Source organism: Schistocerca gregaria, chromosome 7, assembly GCF_023897955.1.
Source record: "Schistocerca gregaria isolate iqSchGreg1 chromosome 7, iqSchGreg1.2, whole genome shotgun sequence".
In the NCBI taxonomy this organism is placed as follows: Eukaryota; Metazoa; Arthropoda; class Insecta; order Orthoptera; family Acrididae; genus Schistocerca; species Schistocerca gregaria.
The window spans coordinates 63,062,532-63,075,238 of NC_064926.1; the positions used below are offsets into that span (position 1 = coordinate 63,062,532).

Below are 12,707 nucleotides of genomic sequence, written 5' to 3' on the forward strand. Positions count from 1 at the left end.
CTGTCTTCTATGTGTGGGGTCCCCTTTATCTAATACCCCCTCCCCCCCCCCCCCCCCCCACATATTTCGTCGTCGTAGTCAAGGGTATTGGCCGTCCATTGGCGGCAACAAGCTCGGCTCGCTTTGTAAGCATGGTACCTTACTTAGACGTCAGTTGCTAGGTACACGTCACTGAAAGCACGGACCGTGCAACCGTACGTGCCCTGCGCTGCACCGTCTTGGTGACGTCACGCGGGCCACCTTCCACTCGTCTCCCACTGTGTACACCCCGTCGGCTGCAGCACAATCCGTAAGTGGGGTGGCCCTGGCGGACGGTTCCGAGGAGGAGAGGAAGGAGAGGGAGGAGAGGGGGAGAGGAGAGGGAAGAGCGTGAGCTGATTAAGGTCGACGTTCCGTCCAGCGATTGCCCGAACATCGCCGAACTGACGTCATTTCGTCTACCGTGCACACCTGTCCGGTCTCTTCGCAAACCGGAGCTCCTTCTGAATTCGCGGTATCGCAGTTTTCCTGTGCAAATGTGACGGCGAATTACTTCCGTATGTGGTCAAGTGAAATGACACAGGAACTTTTTCGTCATCAGTCGGGTCCAAGCCGTTAAAGATTGAACCCCACTAGTGACGTTCTCTCCCGGGAGTTAGATTAGGAAATGAGATACTTAAAATAGTACATCAATTTCGCTGTTTGGAGAACGAAATAACTGATGACCGCCGAAGAACGCAGTTCCAGTGTATGGAGTCCTTAGCAAGAACGCTTGATGAAAGAGGAAGGGTGGGCATGAAACCAGAGAACACAGGGGAAATTCTAGAGTTCGGCTCCGTTTCTCGATAAAAATCGTCTTGTTCGCACACCATAAATGCTTTACCTATATTTTCGAATTACAGTATTACTGAATCAATGGCACACCTTTCTCGTGACGGGACATCCACACCCTGTTATTGATCATCAATTATCAGACCTTCTATAGTTATAAAAATTATTTATTTGTGAAACAGAAAGTACAACCCGTTTTCAGGACATGGACCCCCTTCGTCATGTGGATATATAAACGTGTGTGTGAAGTGTATGGCGATGCTCCAGTTGATAGTACAGTTGGGTGATGGGTAGAGTAAGTTAAAGCCTCAGGAAATGCAGAAACAGAGCTCCACGATCAGCCACGCTCGGGACGTCCTGCCACAGCCACTGCTCCAGACGTGCTGAATCGTGCGGATTCCATTATTCGTGTCGACCGGCGCATCACAACTCGACAACTGGCTCTGGTTGTCACCACTGGAAGTGCGTCTGCAGTGATCGAGACTCTGGGGTATTTAAAGAAGTGATCACGATGTGTTCCACGAATGCTCACAGCGGACAACAAGGTTCAAAGAAAGGCCATTTCATCTGAATTGTTAGAGCGTTTTGAGACCGACGGAGAGGCCTTTCTGTCTCGTATTCTCTACGGGGCACACACTTTGACGATAACGAGAGTGTCAGTCATGCAGTGAAAACATGGCTACGCCTACTGGACAAGAGCTTTTACCAGCAGGGAATACATGCTCTTCCACACCGTTGGCGCACGGCCATAGAACGTGATGAAGACTACGTAGAAAAATAGGACATCGACAAGACATGTTGATGTATATTGTCGCCAAATTCTGACTGTTAACAATAAATATGTTCTGTGAAATAGAAAGTGGGGCATTACTTACTGAACGACCCTCGTATTACTATTGCTTTATAGTTCTGCAGATGCACCTGAAGGTGAGATACATGTCCTGAAACTGGACTGAGCTTACCTTTTTAAGGAATTTTGAACTTCAGATAGTCTCAGCCATCTTTCTCCTTATTTCCTGAACCAGGTGTTCCAGAGGTGCATCGCGTGGCTGAAATACGGAGAGAATGAATGAAAATTGGGGTATGCTGGAGTCCACAGCTATTACTGTTTGCGACCGCCCGTGACGTGTTTCAATCACAGCGCTCGCAGTGTGGCAGTAATCGACAAGCCGCCGCAGGCTATTACCAACCCAGCTGGCGTTACTCCGCTGTAGCATGGATAGGAAGCTTATGCGCCTGAGAAACATCTGGCTATACTTACACTAATGGCCATTAAAATTGCTACACCACGAATATGACGTGTTACAGAAGCGAAATTTAACCGAACGGGAGAAAATGCTGTGATATGCAAATAATTAGCTTTTCAGAGCATTCACACAAGGTTGGCGCCGGTAGCGTCACCTACAACGTGCTGACATGACGAAAGTTTCCAACCGATTTCTCACACACAAACAGCGGTTGACCGGCGTTGCCTGGTGAAACGTTGTTGTGATGCCTCGTGTAAGGAGGAGAAATGCGTACCATCACGTTTCCGACTTTGATAAAGGTCGGATTGTAGCCTATCACGATTGCGGTTAATCGTATCGCGACATTGCTGCTCGCGTTGATCGAGATCCAATGACTGTTAGCAGAATATGGAATCGGTGGGTTCAGAAGGGTAAAACGGAACGCCGTGCTGGATCCCAACGGCCTCGTATCACTAGCAGTCGAGATGACAGCCATCTTATCCGCATGGCTGTAACGGATCGTGCAGCCACGTCTCGATCCCCGATTCAACAGATGGGGACGTTTGCAAGACAACAACCATCTGCACGAACAGTTCGACGACGTTTGCAGCAGCATGGACTATCAGCTCGAAGACCGTGGCTGCGGTTACCTTTGACGCTGCATCAGAGACAGGAGCGCTTGTGATGGTGTACTCAACGACGAACCTGGGTGCACGAATGGCAAAACGTCATTTTTTCAGATGAATCCAGTTTCTGTTTACAGCATCATGATGGTCTCATCCGTGTTTGGCGACATCGCGGTGAACGCACATTGGAGGCGTGTATTCGTCATCGCCATACTGGCGTATCCCCCAGCGTGACGGTATGGTGTGCCATTGGTTACACGTCTCGGTCACTTCTTGTCCGCATTGACGGCACTTTGAACAGTGGACGTTACATTTCAGATGTGTTACGACCCGTGGCTCTAAGCTTCATTCGATCCCTGAGAAACCATACATTTCAGTAGGATAATGCACGACCGTATGTTGTAGGTCCTGTACGGGCTTTCCTGGATACAGAGAATGTTCGACTGCTGCCCTGGCCAGCACAATCTCCTGATCTCTCACCAACTGAAAACTTCTGGTCAATGGTGGCCGAGCAACTGGCTCATCACAATACGCCAGTCACTATTCTTGATGAACTGTGGTATAGTGTTGAAGCTGCATGGGCAGGTGTGCCTGTACACGCCATCCTAGCTCTGTTTGACTCAATGCCCTGGCGCATCAAGGCCGTTATTACGGCCAGAAGTGGTTGGCTGGGTACTGACTTCTCAGGACCTATGTACCCAAACTGCGTGAAAATGTAATCACATGTCAGTTCTAGTATAATATTTTTGTCCAATGAATACCCGTTTATCGTCTGCATTTCTTCTTGGTGTAGCAGTTTTAATGGCAGGTAGTCTATTATATAAATTTTACTGTTAAGTTTTCCGATTCGTTTTCGAAATCATTCCGTGATTATTGTCATTGAAAGAATTCGACTAAAAATCCACTGAAGCTCGCCCACATGTGGGGACATACGACGGGCCAGGTTTATAGCGTTGCCAGATGCCCACTTCTCGATGCCTACCTGCCAGTTGACGGCACTAAAATCGATAGCCCATTTCACTTAGGACCGGCGTCGTCAGTTGAGCCCGGCTCTACGAAGCTAATGGGAGCACAAAGGCTTTCCGGCCGGGAATTAGCATCGAGTGGAGGGCGCGGTGCAGCAACGGCGCAAGCAGTGTCCGCGGGGCGGGGCTGTGTCTGCGATATGAATATTCATCTAGTGGCGGTCCCGGCACAGACGAGAGCCGCAGCACGGCGCAGCTGCCGCCAAACGCTAGGCGGCTGCCCGCCTGCAAGTCAATATTTGGCGCTGGAGGCGGCGAGTAGCAGCGAGTCCAATGGCCGAGCGCGCCATTGTCCGGCGTAAGCAGCGCTGAGAGAGCCTCCTCAACATGGCAGGTCCGCTCTCCAAGAGTCTAGAGGGTCGCCGCGGCAGGAACCAACTGTTGCTGCCGTCCCGATCAGCGAATCAGCTTCATTATTTCTACGCTGAGCAGCCAAAACACTATTACCACCTACCTAACAGCCGTTATGTCCACCTTCGGCACGGATACCAACGGCGACGCGTCGTGGCATGGAAGCAGTGAGGCCTTGGTAGGTCGCTGGATGAGGTTGGCACCACACCTGCACACACAAGTCACCTGTTGCCCGTAAATTCCGGTGAAAAGACGATGAGATCTGACGCCAAGTTCAACCACACGCCAGGTGTGGTCGATCAGGTTTAGATCTGGCGATTTGGGGTGCCAGAATATCAATTGGAACTGACCACTGTATTCCTCAATCCACTCTTGGCCTTGTGACATGGCACACTACCTTGTTCAAAAATGCCACTGCCGTCGGGAAACGTGTTCGTCATGAAAGGGTGTACATGTCTGCAACCAGTGTACGATACTCCTTGGGCGTCGTGGTGCCTTCCACGAGCTCCAATGGCTCCATGTATGCCCAGTAGAATGTTCCAAATGATTCAAATGGTTCTAAGCACTATGGAACTTAACATCTGAGGTAATCAGTCCCCTAGACTTAGAACTACTAACCTAAGGACATCACAGAAATCCATGCCTGAGGCAGGATTCGAGACTGCGACCGTAGGAGCAGCGCGGTACAGGACTGAAGCGCCTACAAACTCTCAGCCACAGCGTAGAATGTTCCCTGGAGCATATTGGAGCCGCCGCCAGGTTGTCTCCGTCCCGTAGTATAGGTAACAAGGAGCTGTTCCCCTGGAAGACAACGGATTCTCGCCCTCTCATCGGCATGATGATGAAGGTATCGGGATGCATCAGGCCATGCGACACACTGCCACTGCGCCAACGTCCAGCGCCGATGGTCACATGCCCATTTCAGTCGTAGTTGCCAATGTTGTGGTGTGTGCACACGCTCGCATCGTCGGCTGCGGAGATCCATCGTCAGGAGTGTTCGGTGCACTGTGTGTTCACACAAATTGTAATCTGTCCAGCAATGAAGTCTGATGTTATGCCGGCCACAGATAGCCGCCTGCCCTGTTTTACCAATCTGCCCAGCATACGACATCTGTATCTGTAATGTGGGGTGGCCGCCCAAACCCACGACATTTGGACGTGATTTCACCATGGTTTCGCCACGTGTTGCAGACACTCACCACAGCACTCCTCCAACAACCGAGCAATCATTCAGTTTCTGAAACGCTCTTGCCTAGCCTCCAGGTCGTCACAATCTGCCCTCGGTCAAACTCAGACAGATCGCGCGTCTTCCCCATTTCACACACAGACAGCGCGCTCACTGATACTACATGGACCGTGCTTGTGTCTGACCAGCAGTCATTCCTCGCCATGTGACGCTGCTGTCACGTGGACGGGTTAATATCGAAAGTAAGCAAGTAGTCATAATGTCCTGGCTGATCAGTGTATATGATACCGCACGACAAGCAGTGTTTGTTCCCTTTTGAGTGCGAGCGTTGACAGTATCTTTTCGAGAGAATTAGTTGCCTACGTGGCGTTCCATCGTCGCTTATCTATTTCACTTTTCCGAGGGTGAGCGGAAAGTCTTTCCCACAACACAAAAATTTATTTCTAAGAAACTATGCTAGACTAGCGACCTGGCTTCGCATAGGTAGCACTAAGTATCAACCTCCAGACGATCTGTGTGCAGTACCGTATTTTGTTTTCGGGCCACTGCGTAGAGTTATAAATAAATCTCATAGAACTACGTTAAGTAACTGATTATCATAACTTTGAAATAACTTACGCGATGTAAGTACCGCACGGCAGTAAATTTGACTGGAGCCCGAATGATTGTGTGTTTCATACTGAACTGGCGTTTGGAGTGACCTCTTATTGATATAGTGGGAGCATCGTAATGTAAGTAATACAGGGTAAGGCAAATAAACGTGGCACGGGGAAACAGAGTTCCAGGGTACAAAGGAACACAGCAGAGGAAAGGAAATACAGTACTAACTAGACTACAGCAGATATTGGAAGTGACTGCCACTCATCACTTGGCACTTTTGGGCCCTCGTCAGCTAGTTGCTGAAGATGGATCAACGCTGGACTGCTGGAATTGCTGCATACTCATTCAAAATTTTCTGCTGAAGTTCTTTAAAACTGTGAGGTGTGTTGCGATACGCCTTAGACTTGAGGGCTCTGCACACACAGTAATCGCACACTGACAGATCAGGTGACCTAGATGGTCAGCTAGAGCCGCGACCAGACCGACCTCTGCTAAAAAATCTGTCAGTTGTGAAGATGTAGTCCAAGGTTTTGCCGGCTGTATGGACCGTTGCTCCATCCTGTTGGAACTGTAGGTCTTTTCCTCCTCAGTTAATGCTGCGACGAATTCACGTCCAATCTTATCCACTCACCTGGGCCACTTTTATCTGCCTCACCCTGTATGTTTACAACCAATGTAAGTATTGTACGTGAATCGTGTGTGTGTGTGTGTGTATATATATATATGCATTGTTGAGACTCATTGCCGCAATTCTTTGTCGTGGACTCTTTGCGGCAATTTTTTTTTGTCGTACCACGCACAGAATGGTGTCCGCGCATAGGTGATTCAAGATAAGCAGAAAGTTTGAAGAGCCACCTGCTGTCCTGCTGAAAGAACGTACTATACGTAGACGAAGCGAAATTGGTGAAGTTGATGAAGTAATTTTTTGAAAAACGTTTTACTTGTTGCATAAAAAAATAAAAAAACACAGGTTTTGGAATTGCAAGTTTTTCCACAATGTATTTGCTCTAAAAAGATTGCAGAGAAGCTCCTGTTAAAATATTTGATTCTCTCTTATTTGACGAGTCACATCACAACTTGATAACGAGGTGATTATCTTTTCGTTACTGGTGATATTTACTACGTTACGCACTGTCCGTTGCTTGAAGAATTTGCAGTGACTTAAGAATGCGAATTACTATTACTAATCTGAGGGAAGCACAAATCGACAGTCTGAAATTGTCATATTTCGAAATGCATACCTCCACATCACCGAGAGGTGAATACTAGGTTAAATGGCAAATTGAAAAGACGTGAACCCGCCGAGAACCGATGCCACAATCTTTCGCATTTTAGCCACTCGCTGTACCGCTTGCCCACCACGTCAGATGCAAATTCGATCCCCCTCGGTGTGTTTTCGAGCCATTGCTGCTGTCTCGACTTATGGGGGCTACTAGGTAGGTGGCAATGGGTCGTTTTCATAACGGTAACTTTAATTCATAATAATTCGGATAATTTGTACGAAATATTTACAAATTATACACACAAATCTTCCTCGTGAATTAGCGGATCTGTCAGTCAAACCCGGATCAAAATGCGTACAGCGGCACCTGACGTTAGCCTGCGTATACAGACGAATGCAATTAACCGATTTCGAGGGGAGAGAGAGAGAGAGAGAGAGAGAGAGAGAGAGAGAGAGAGAGAGAGAGAGAGAGAGAGAGAGAGAATGTTTCTGACAGCATCAATTATAGCAATTTCAACCACGTGTAGCGTTTCGTGCAGGTGATTGCACAGCCAAATTGGGAGTTATTTTCTTCTCCAGTTCGAGGATTAAACCTCTCCGGACAGATGGATCAGTACAGACGGTTCAGCATCATGGTCATTACGCACAGCACACACAATCATCCTAATCCTCCTTGATTTTTTGTGGGGTTACGTTATGCATAAAATGTTTAATTCACCAGTTGCTGGTGTACGAACTCTTACGGCACGAATACGAGATGATGTACAGACGCTAACGGAATAGATGTTCATTAAAAATGGAAATAAGTGTTTGGAGTCTTGGCGGGGAGGCCCCTTGGGGAGCAGGTCCGGCCTCCTTGGTGCAGGTCTCATTACATTCGACGCCACATTGGGCGACCTGCGAACCGGATGGGGACCAAGACAGCACAACACGCAGTCCCTGAGCGGAGAAAACCCCCGGCCCAGCCGGGAATCGAACCCGGGCCCGTAGGACGCCAATCTGTCACGCTGACCACTCAGCTATCGGGGCGGGCAGATGTTGATGGAGGCATGGGGAGAGTTTTGCCTAGACTGTCTATGTGCGGCGAACTAAGTACATGTCGCAAGTGTATCCACAAAAAAACTTCATGAACTAAGCCATAATTTGCAACAAACCGAGCAACTGTATCTAGCATAGGACCTTAGAAATGAACTATTTTTTTAATTTTATACATTTTTGTGGTTGTGAACGGGACTGTATGCAGGACACAGGATGAATGAACAACGACGCTTACAGTCACGATTTTTTCGTGTTTTATTGAATCACACGATGCATTTCGGTCACTTTCGGTCCCTCGTCAGATGCGAATCGTTTTAATGCATTGTTTCCGTCAGGTGTTGGGAGTGGTGATGCGAAACGTATGTTCCTGTTACGAGATTTCATGTTAGGTTCTATATTTCTCGAACCAAATGACGAAAAATATAATGAGAAACAGCGAAGAACAGCGAAAAACTTACCGGAAAATCCAAAGAAGAATATTTTTTTACTGTTTTAATGCCAGCAGATATTGGTTTAGCCAGTGTCTAATAATACATCACGACAATCACTGCACACACTTGTTTATACATTTTAAAACACAGATGTAGTTTAACTTGAGCGACCGAAGATAAAGTTTATAATGTATTTCACATATCAGATCTATTAAAATAACTTGGTGTACGCAAGAATATGAATTTAAAATAAGTCTTTGAAATTACTAAAATAATTATTTTGTCCGCTACAGCACAACACTGCCCCGGCGAAGCTGCACCAGCGGCACGGCGCATGTCTCCAGCAACCTCGGCTGGGCACTCTAATAACGTGGCGTGGTCACACGAGTCCCGATTTCAATTGGTAAGAGCCGATGGTGGAGTTCAAGTCTGGCGCAGACCCAACGACGCCATGGGCCCAAGTTGTCAACAAAGCACTGTACGAGCTGGTGGTGGATCCATAACGGTGTGGACTCTGCTTACATGGAATAGACTACGTCCTCTGCTCCAAATGAACCGGTCACTGATTAGAAATGGCGATGATCGGCTACTTGAAGACCATTTGCAGCCATTCATGGACTTTATGTTGCCAAACAACGGTGAAATAGGTATGAATGACAATGAGCCATGTCATCTGTTCGAAGAACATTCTAAACAATTCGAGTGGACCATTTGGTTACACAGATCGTCCCCTCGAACGTTTCTGGGACGTAATCGAGAGATCAGTTCGTCCACAACATCCTGCACCGGCGACACTTCCGCAATTATGGACGGCCCAAGTAGCAACCTCGCTCATGATTTTTGCTGGGGACCTCCAACGACTTGTTGAGTCCTTGCGACGTCGTGCTGCTCCACTACGTCGGGAAAAAGGAGGACCGACACGATATTAGAAGCTGTCCCATGACTTTTGTGACCTCAGTGTATACCAGCATAGAATGCAGAGCAAATACACGAGCTGGCAAGTACACCCGAGAACTCGCGTCACTGCCGGCATGTATGTATGCATGCGTGTATCAATGTTCGTATGTACAGCGATTGGGAAAAAAAACTAAAATTTGGACACAGCTCGAGAAATGCATGCTTGAACACACAGAGTACGCGAAGCAACGTGCCCCCCTTCTTGCAGCGGAGTACCGTATGTCTCTGGGAGAGCGTAGCGTTCCAAATGATTGGGAAAGGGCACAGGTCATCCCCATTTTCAAGAAGGGACGTCGAACAGATGTGCAGAACTATAGACCTATGTCTCTAATGTCGATCAGTTGTAGAATTTTGCAACACGTATTATGTTCGAGTCTAATGACTTTTCTGGAGACTAGAAATCTACTCTGTAAGAATCAGCATGGGTTTCGAAAAAGACTATAGTGTGAAACCCAGCTCGCGCTGTTCGTCCGCGAGACTCAGAGGGCCATAGACATGGGTTCCCAGGTAGATGCCGTGTTTCTTGAGTTCCGCAAGGCGTTTGATACAGTTCCCCACAGTCGTTTAATGAACAAAGTAAGAGCATATGGACTATCAGACCAATTGTGTGATTGGATTGAAAAGTTCCTAGATAACAGAACGCAGCATGTCATTCCCAATGGAAAGAAGTCTTCCGAAGTAAGAGTGATCTCAGGTGTGCCGCAGGGGAGTGTCGTAGCACTGTTGCTATTCACAATATATACAAAATGACCTTGTGCATAACATCGGAAGTTCACTGAGGCTTTTTGCGGATGATGGTGTAATATATCGAGAGGTTGTAACTGGAAAACTGTACTGAAATGCAGGAGGATCTGCAACGAATTGACGCATGGTGCAGGGAATGGAAATTGAATCTAAACGTAGGCAAGTGTAAGGCGCTGCGAATACAAAGAAAGAAAGATCCTTTATCATTTAGCTACAATATAGCAGGTCAGCAGCTGGAAGCATTTAATTCCATAAATCATCTCGGAGTAGGCATTAGGAGTGATTTAAAATGGAATGACCACATAAAATTAATCGTTGGTAGAGCAGATGCCAGACTGACATTCATTGTAAGAATCCTAAGGAAATGCAGTCCGAAAACAAAGGAAGGTTACAGTACACTTGTTCACCCACTGCTTGAATACTGCTCACCTGTGTGAGATCCGCGCCAGTGAAGGGAGAGGGGAGAGAGAGAGAGAGAGAGAGAGAGAGAGAGAGAAGATCCAACGGAGGGCAGTGCGCTTCGTTTCAGGATCAGTCAGTAATCGCGAAAGCGTTACGGAGATGGCAGATAAACTCCAGTGGAAGACTTTGCAGGAGAGACGCTCAGAAGCTCGGTACGAGCTTCTGTTGAAGTTTCGAGAACATACCTTCACCGAGGAGTCAAGCAGTATATTGCTCCTACACATATCTCGCGAAGAGACCATGAGGATAAAATCAGAGAGATTAGAGCCCACACAGAGGCATACCGACAATCTTTCTTTCCACCAACAATACGAGACTGGGATAGAAGGTAGAACCTATAGAGGTACTCAAGGTACCCTCCACCACACACCGTCAGGTGGCTTGCGGAGTATGGATGTAGATGTAGAACACAGATGCAGATGCTAGCCACGCATGCAAGTTGCACTGTTCTACTTGGCCACGAACAAGAGATGTGCAATTTTGTCAATATGCTGCAAGTATCAAGTCATGATAGAACAGTTTTCTGTGTAGTTACTGCATTACATCGGTGCTAAGTGTCTTCGAACGTGGGCAAATTGTTGGTGGTCGAATAGCGGATACTTCAATAACCAAGGAAGACGAAGCCTTTGGAGTTCCGAGACACCGTATCTAAGGTTTATCCTGTATCTGGGGAAAGTGGCCAACATCATCCGTTAAGTCACAACGCAGAGGAAAGCGTGTTTGACCGATCATGACAGACGGACACTGAAGAGGATTGCGGCGAAAAATCATAGGGCGATAACTGTAAAAGTCAACGCAGAACTGAATGTCGCTCAGGGGAACCCCGTCAGCGCCAAAACAACGCGAAGGGAGCTGCGTAAGCAAGTAAATCCAGCTGTATAGAATCGTTCAAGGTAACACTTCCGCAATTTCCTGCAGATTTCAATGCTGGGCCATTAACAAGTGTCAGCATGCGACTCTATCAAAGAAACATCATCGATATGGGTTTTCGGAGCCGAAGGCCCGCTCGTGTACCCTTGATGACTGCACGACACAAAGCTTTACGCCTCGCCTTTGCCTGTCAGCAGCGACATTCGATTGTTGTTGACTGGAAACATGTTGTCTTGTCGGGCGAGTCTCGTTTCAAACTGTATCGAGCGGATGGACGTGTACGGGTATGGAGACAGCCTCATGAATCCATGGACCCTGCACGTCAGCAGGGGACAAAGCTGGTGAAGGCTCTGTAATGGTATGGGGCGTGTGCAGTTTGAGTGATACGGGACCCCTGATACGTCTAGATACGGCTCTGACTGGTCACCCAGACGTAAGCATCCTGTCTGATTACCTGCATCCATCCATGTCCACTGCGCATTCCGTCGGACTTGGGCAATTCCAGCAGGACAATGCGACATCCCACACGCCACGAATTGCTACAGAGTGGCTCTAGGAATACTCTTCTGAGTTTACTCTTCCGCTGACTAGCCAAGTCCCAAGACGTGAGCATTATTGAGCTTAGCTGGGATGTCTTGTAGCGTGCTGTTCAGAAAAGATCTCCACGGCCCTCATACTGTTACTAATTTATGGACTGCGCTGCAGGATTCATGGTGTCAGTTCCCTCCAGCACTATTTCAGACAATGATCGAGCCCATGCCACGTCGTTTTGCGGCTCTCCCGTGTGGTCGCGGGGCTCTACACGATATTATGCAAGTGTACCAATTTCTTTGGTTCTCTATTGTATATTCAGAGAATTTCGAACAATTACTTTGACGTACACACGCTCTAGACACGTTACCTGGTCCGTCACGACAGTAGAAGAAAACAGGATACGAGGACGAAGTGTATTCAGTAAATGGTGGTTCATTACTAAAATAATTTTACAGCAGACGTCGGAAAAATTACAGAAATAAGTGGTAAGTTACAAAAGCCGCTATTAGCCGAAACAGGCAAGTTTCAATGCCCAAAAGAATACACGAATTGTGCGCTTTCTTGGTCGTTGGGACATAACTGTGATACTGGTCTGCACCATTTTGTTTGCACTGGACGTGCTTTT

General features: G+C 47.5%; 1 protein-coding gene across 11 annotated transcripts in view; it reads right to left on the bottom strand.

The window, feature by feature from the left end:
- LOC126282073 (uncharacterized) overlaps nucleotides 1–12,707 on the bottom strand; it is a 431,343-nt gene that overhangs the window by 107,473 nt on the left and 311,163 nt on the right. For 4 of the 11 annotated variants that reach the window (XM_049981528.1, XM_049981519.1, XM_049981526.1 and 1 more), the window contains one exon: nucleotides 4,142–4,246. The exons of the other annotated variants lie outside the window; for them this stretch is intronic. The gene's annotated coding sequence lies outside the window, so the exon portion shown is untranslated. The remainder of the gene's footprint in view (nucleotides 1–4,141; nucleotides 4,247–12,707) is intronic. 11 annotated transcript variants of the gene reach the window in all.